General features: G+C 52.7%; 1 long non-coding RNA gene across 1 annotated transcript; it reads left to right on the plus strand.

Annotated features, from left to right (window-relative positions):
• Positions 1-239: 239 nt before the first annotated feature.
• Positions 240-5,870, plus strand: LOC119002494 (uncharacterized). Its single transcript, XR_005069746.1, has 3 exons — positions 240-370; positions 4,435-4,497; positions 5,393-5,870. It is a non-coding gene; the product is annotated as an uncharacterized LOC119002494 (long non-coding RNA).
• The last annotated feature ends 1,648 nt before the right edge of the window (positions 5,871-7,518 follow it).

Here is a 7,518-nt window from a genome sequence, read left to right on the forward strand (position 1 = left end):
CACTCTCCGAGATTACTCATCTGGCGCGCGCTCCCTGTTGGCCTGGGCACCAGCCCGCAGCCCCAGCTACTCTGTACACAGGGCCTGGATCTGAACCACGTACTAAATGAAGGCTGGAACAAAATGTACCACATTTCCAACGGTGAACGTGTCTCAGAGTTGACGGCAGTATATATGCTTTTTATTTTTACTCCACTGCACTGTGAACAAGATTCCTTCTCGGACGCCCAGTGAGCCAGTTGAAACCAGAAGCCTGATGTCCCGGAGACAGCGCGAGCCGGAGCCGGTCTGGACCTGAGGCGGCTTCCCCACGGGCCGGCTCTGGGATGCCCTGGGTCCCTTTGCTCTGGGAACCGCAGCTTGCTCATCGGTAAGATGGGGCGACTACCCATTTTCCCTTCACCTCCCAGGTGTGGGGCGATGTGGGACTGGAAAGGGTAATGACAACTGAACGTTTTTTTGGAGAAGCAGGAGGCGGGGCTTCATTTGTCATTCGTCAAACTAACAGAACTTTCAAAAGCCAGGAAATCCAGGCGTCTTTCCAGCCTTTGTGTCTGGATGTACATTCGTGACCATTCCTGATCTGCTAGGGCTTTGTTCTCTGCACTTCCCAGTTCACACGGAGAAGCTGAAGGGCTCAGCTCATCTTTTTGTCATAGGTGGTATCGTAAGCCTCCAGCCAATGGGCTGGCTGCTTATGTGTGGTCATGCAGCCCTCCTCCAATCCGCCACGGCCAAGGACTCACGTGGTACACAGGCAGCCATGCTTTCCAATAGTCCTGGATAGGTGCTGATATGCCCATGAAGAGGAATCTGAGGCAGAGAGAGGTAACTTACCAACGATATCAAGCTAGTAAAATGCGGGATTGTGATTCATACCCTGGGCTTTCAATTGTTTAGGTCTCTCTTCTTGTATCTCTGGGGCTTAGCAGACTGCCTGGCATATAAAGATGCACTCAGCATGTGTTTGCCAAGGGGGACTTTAGGCATTATAACACTTATTTTACAAGCTTATTACAAAAAGGAAATAGGTTAGTATTAATGAAAGTGTCTGGCACATACCCTAGGATTGAGTGGTGGTGAATAAATATTGGTTTAATTCATCGGTGGATTCATTCATTCACCCTCCCTTATGGCTGGGGGCCACGGCTCCTGGCAAATGTGAGAAGTCAAGTCCTGTCTTCCCATCTTCCCTCTTTTGGCCGCATCCTGCGAACTGCCTTGGCTGCAGAGACCTGGCTCTTTCCCTCCCCCTTTTTCCTCTGCTCATACTGAGCACCTGACCCTCTCGAGTTTCGCCCCCAGGCCCACCTGCCAGCTCCCGCCGCCGCTCCTCCCTCCCCAGGGCCCTGGAGTTCTCTTTGGGACCTTTCCTGGCCCCCACCAACACTCACACTCTGGCCACAGGACTCACACAGCCGTCGGCCTTTTGTGTCTGCTTCCTTTCACTTAACACACAGTGTCGGACTGTCACCCACGTGGCCACGTGTACCCACATCTGCTCCTATTGGTTGCTGAGTGATGCTCCATTGTGCGGACGTGCCACAGTGTATCCACTTACCAGCTCATGGGCACCTGGGATGTTTTCCAGTTTTGAGGTGTTATGAGCGAAGCTGTTACGAACATTCACATAGAAGTCTGTGAGTGGACATAGTGTCATTTCTCTTGCGTAAATACACATGAATGTAATAGTGGGGTCAGACAGTAAGCGTATATTTAACTTGATGACAAACTTCTGAACTGGAATTATTTTTTGGTTAGCGAGCTGGGTTCCTTTGTTCGTGACCATGTGACTCAGCACTTTATAAAGGCTGTGTTGTACTTTTCGGGAGTGAATTACAGCTTTGCATGTTGTCTCCTCGAGCCATTTGCATTCTAACCAGAAGTCAACTGTTCCATTCAGGACACACTCCCTGAAAACCTTAAATGGAAGGGTTAGCTTCTTGCTCCTTGAGGGAATGGTTCCCACGAGCTAGCAGGTGGAAGGGGCAGCCCTGGCCACGGTGAGGTGGGAATGCCATGCGGGACCCCGAGGGGCCGTGTGTTTGCCGAGAACTCCAGGGAGACAGAGCCCCTAGGAGCTCTGACTCCCAGAATTCCGCAAGGGGTGTTGACTGGAGAGGAATTCTGGAGAGGTGTTGACTCTTTTCCTACGGAGAGGAAAGAGTGAAGACGGAAAGGGGCTGCCTAAGTGGCCCTCCCCTCCTAACTCTGCCCCTTGCTTTTTATGCTCACGTCCCAGGGTTGTCCCTCTCGGACTCCACTTGTGCCCCCAGCTGCAAAGCACACGCCTTTTAGCCAAGGGAGTGATGGAGGAGAGCAGTCTCTCCCGATTCGGATTCTTGTTTTCCATTCAGTGGCAGATTGGAGCAGGAGGGCCTGTGTAGAGAGTACAGTGTGCATTCCTCGGTGCCTCCGTGTCCCTCCACTTCTGTCCGTCCTGACCCCTCTCCAGGCCAAGCCACCAGCTCGTGGTGGATGCTCACTGACCACTGGACGTCTCCTCTCAGCTCATCAGCCCGTCCTCTACGTAGCAGCCAAGGAGCCATTTTATTCGTGATGTTTTGCCCTGTCTGTCTATTTCTCTAAGTGAAGAAACACACAGTTCAAAATTAAACAGGCATGAAAGAGACTGCAGAGAGAGGTCTCCTTCTCACCTCCCTTCCCAGCTACTTGGCTTCACTTCCTGGAGAAAACAAACACACTGGTTTCTCCAGAATTTTCCCACAGCTGTTCTGTGCAGATTTGAATATGTAAATACGTAGTTGACCCTTGAACCACCCAGGGGTTGGGGTGCTGACTCCCATGCAGTCAAAAATTCATGCACGAGTTTTCACTCCCCAGCAAATACACTAAGAATAGCCTACTGGGGACCAATGCCCGAGGGGTGGCGTAAACAGTTGATGGACACGTATTTTTAATGTTCTATGTGTTACATACTGTACCTTTACTGTAAAGCTAGCTAGAGAAAAGAAACTGTTAGTGAGAAAATCGTAAGGAAGAGAAAATACATTTACCATATTCACTGAAGACAATCCACGTGTGAGTGGCCCCAGGCAGTTCGAGCCAGGGGTGTTCTAGGGTCGCACATTTTCCCCTCCCTGCTGTGTCTCACGCAGATGGTTGCTCTGGCCTTGCTCGGTCAGCATATCTTGGAGACCGTACCCTCTCTCTACATGAAGAGTCACGCCCCGTTGCTCTTTTGAAAAATAGCTGTAGGGTCACCGCTGTATGGGTGTACCATAATTTGTGCCCTCGTCCCTTACTGATGGATGTTTAGGTCGTTGCCTCCAATCTTGGGAGGGTTTTTTGTTTCAAACACAACTGTGATGATGGCCACGCAATGGCCTCCCACTTCTCTGAGAACACCAAGTCCACAAGGCGGCTCCAGGGTCGGGTCTGGTCTGCCCCCCATGCCCTCTGGGGGACCTCTCCTTGCTACTCAGAGGTCAGACTCGCAGGCCTTTCTGCAGGGTTGCCAGCACGCCGTGCTCCACCCACCTCGGGGTTTACACATGCGGCTCCCTCTGCCTAGACTCTGCCCCCGCTTCATCCAGTTGACCCCCTTCATCTTTCAGAGAAGCCTCCCATGGTCTGTACAAAGGGCCAGGTTCTGTGGCCATAGGACCCTCTGATTCTGCCTCAGATCTCTTACCACCATTTATTCCTACTTTGGTTCCGGTGGTCAATGTCTGCACCCCCCACTAGAGCCGAAGTGCCAAATGATAATTCTCCTTCTCTCTCACCACTTTGTCCCTGGTGGCCTGTACCGTCCAGTGGGACATCAGGACAGCAGCTAACACGGACTGAGCATGTACTCTGCACCAGGCACTGCTGTGAGCCCTTCACACACAGTAATCCTTTTAACCGGCACGAGAACCTGTGAGGTAGAGGCTCGGCGATCGACTCCCTTCTACAGATGAGGAGACTGAGGCACAGATTGGTGGAGCCAGTCGCCCGAGATCACACCATCTCGGACACTACAGGCCTCTGCCTAGGCAGGAGTTCAGTAAGTGTTTGTTGGATGAATGATTAATGAATGAGAGAAGGAGGACTCCCATTTTACAGATAGGAAAGCTGACACCCCTGCAGAGTGACTGACTGGGTCCTTCAGTGATGCAGAGGTAGAAATGGGGGTGTTGGTGGTGCAGGTGCCTGCCTGGGGGGCTGGATTCTCCCTGCTGCCCCACCAGGAGGCCCGGACTCAGCCTGCTCAGGCTGGACCTCGCTGGGCACCTCCTTCCTCTGGGCACCTCCTTCCAGAAAACCAGCAGGCAGCTCCTAACCCCCCTGCTCCTCCGCTCCTGCTCCGACACCCTCAGTACCAGCCCACACAGCCAGGGCTGCAGGCGCAGCCCAGGAATCCAGCCACATCTCCATTCTCCCCACCCTTTCAGTTCCCCACGTTATTCCTTTCCTCTCGTCCACACCCAGGTCTCTGCGTGATTCTGGGGGTTTCTGCCTTGGATTGATTCTACCGAAGAAGCTTGGTCTGTGGTAAGTACAAATGTCTCTTAGCAACCTCTTGTAGCTCACTTCTTCTTAGAAGGCATTTCTCTGATGATCAAAGGTCTATTTTTATAGCTTTCCTCCTCCTCCGAACTGCCAGTGTAACATTCCTGCGTCATGTTGGTGCAGCGCGTTTTTGTTCGGTGGTCCTCGGCACAATCAGAGGTGGTAGGAACGGATTATCCTCGTTTTACAGATGAGGCACTGCAAGGGAGCCCTGGCTGGTGGCCCTGCCGCATGCCCAGCCTCAGGGGTGAATCCTGATTGGTTGAAACCGAACCTGATGTTCTCATTCTCCTTTCCCAGGGATTGGTGTAGGGGTGGGCGTGTGATGCGGTTCTGGCCAATGAGATGTAAGAAGAGTTTTTCCTTACTGAAACTCTGGGTAGAGAAGGCTGCCAGGGAGAAGGCAATAGCCCTCCCCCCCAACACCCCCCCACCTTTTATTTTGATTGCTGCTTCTAGCTTTGGATACTATACATAAGAACTTATACCCAGAGCTGTGGCAACCATTTTGTGACATGAGGTAATAAGCTTGAGGCTAAAAAGCCATAATGCTCAGAAAGGCAGAGTAGAGAGAGCCTGAATTGCTCTTGCCATTGCTGAGCCAGCAGCCCACCCCTGGGAGGATCTCCCTTCAGTCTCATTAAGTAAACACTAGCCCTTACAGTTGAGCAGCCGTTGATCTGGTTTTCAGTAACTTGAAGCTGAAAGCATTCTTTACTGATAACAGTGAGGATGCCTTCACTGACTCCTCCGAGATGCCTCTGCCTCCTTGGGAAGTGCAGACCCAAGGTACGGGTTGGGGGCGGGGAAGGGCTGGTCTGGGACTAAGCCAAACATGTGGCCCAGAATGGTGACTACGCTTCCATTTTCTCCTTAGCACAATGAAGGCTTGGGCGCCACCAGAGACACCTCCCAGGAGTGACTCACAAGCCCCCAGAGCAGCAATTTTCCGGGCTTCTTCATCTCCCGGCACATGTGAACTATGGACTACAGTTCTACTGCAGACCAACAAAGACGTTTTTTGCCCATTTACCCCCAGAACAAAGGTGTGATTTTGATGCATTCACACTGGACGGCAGTGGTCGTGTTGGCCGCTGTCGGTTTCTCACCTGACTGTCTAAGGGAAAGGAAGCCCATGCCCCTGGCCAGGTAGTCAGGTGCTGCCTGAGAAATCCTTGCAGCACACGGGTGGCAAACTGCTGCCCTCGAGCCACACAGGACCTCTGGGACTGGGGTTGGTGACAGTGATGAGTAGAGAGCGTCCACGTTCAGCTCATGGTGAGTGTTGGGCGGTGACTCAGCGAGGTTTCGGATGGCCTCAGCGTCTTTATTTGTCCCTCTTCCCCATGTGTCAGCAATCCTTCACCGTGCCCTAGTTTCAGGGTGTATTTTTAATGGAAATAAACTCGCACGGCTCAGGATGACACAGTTCCTTCAGGGCTTCAGCATCACCTGCTGACGGAGCCAGGCCCGAGAGCGGAGCACACGGGGGTGGTGAGGTCCCTGACCCAGCATTTCAGACAGGGGGGCTAACCAGGGGAGTCTCTGAACTTCACCATGACACCCCACAGTCTCCCATGGCTGCAAACCAGGGGGGAGGTGAGTGCTTTTGACCTGGGATCGAGAATCCCTGGATTCTGGGGAGTCACCCTGTAGCTAGGGAACAGCGCAGCCAGCCCCCTTTCCTTCCGAGTGGGGAGACCCCACTGAAATGGATGCCCCTCCTCCACACTGATGCTGCAACTTGCTCAGTGATGGATTCAGCGGGAGGCCAGACTTGGGGAGAGTTAGATAACCCTTGGGATTTTCTTAGGCAGCATCCCATGGCAGCCCTGTAGACCATCTCTGATTGGACCAGCACGACCTGCTTTCCCACAGCGTTGGTTCTGAGACCCATCTCCTCACCTCTGGCCAGGTGTCAGGGTCCAGGTAGAATGAAACAGGTAGATCTGGATTCTGGCTCCAGGAGGGGTGCGCAGGACCGGAGGTGGACGGAGAGAGGGGCCCAGAGGTGCACTCACTCTGGGGGTGTGGGGGGAGGCATGGCAGGGGCATGGGGTGGGGTGGGCGCGGGGGAGCAGGACCTGCACTCTCTCTGTCTCTCTCCCCACGGGCTGGGGTTCCATAATGCCATCCAACCTGGGGGTGCCTGCTGTCACCCACACACACTCTAAAAGGGAACGTTTATTTCACCTTTCCCAAGGGCAAATTTGTACTTATTGTCTGTGCAGTTTTTATAATATTTGGATTTTTAAATCCTTCTTCACTCCAAACAACTGTCTAGAAGATTGAAGAAGACTCTGGTTTACTTCGCACAAATACACATACTTTCTGTTTTGCTCTTGGTCCCACGTGCTGTTCACTGCGCTGGAAATCATTTCTACACCAGCGTTTGGGATGGAAATCAGTGACCCCACACGAACTAAGTTCAGTGGTCACCTCGAAGGACGCAAGCTGACGGGCGTGCTGTAAGTGGGGGCTTGGGCCAGGGCTCCCCTAGGACAGCAGTTCTCAAACCTAAATGGAAGCAGGTCCTCCAGAGGGCTGTGGATAGGCAGGTGGCCGGGCCACCACACTCTCTGACTCGGTAGGTCTCGGGTGGGGCTGTGAATTTGCATTGGTAGCAGGCTTCTAAGTAAGGCTGATGCCGCTGCCGGTCTGGGGACCACATCATCCTCGTAGTAACTGCCCGATTCTAATTATAGAATCTCTTTCTGCTGATAATTTAAAAACGAGGTGCTTAATACGTGTATTCATTTCAACACACGGCTCATTCATTTGTTTGAGAAGTAATGATGGGATGGCTGCGGTGTGTGAAGGTCTAGGCTCTGGGGACTCAGAGTGGGGAAAACAAAGCCCTTGGCATAAGCTGAGAGGGGACAGCCTCGTCGTGCAAGAGAGTGGCCATGACAGATAACCGATTGAAAGTAAAAATCAAGTGATGGGCAGTGATGCCTGCTACAGAGGAAAATAAAGCAGGGTAGGGGAGTGAGGGGAGATGCT

This window comes from Sturnira hondurensis, unplaced genomic scaffold (genome assembly GCF_014824575.4).
Source record: "Sturnira hondurensis isolate 20B ecotype Veracruz unplaced genomic scaffold, ASM1482457v3 Scaffold0017436, whole genome shotgun sequence".
In the NCBI taxonomy this organism is placed as follows: domain Eukaryota; kingdom Metazoa; phylum Chordata; class Mammalia; order Chiroptera; family Phyllostomidae; genus Sturnira; species Sturnira hondurensis.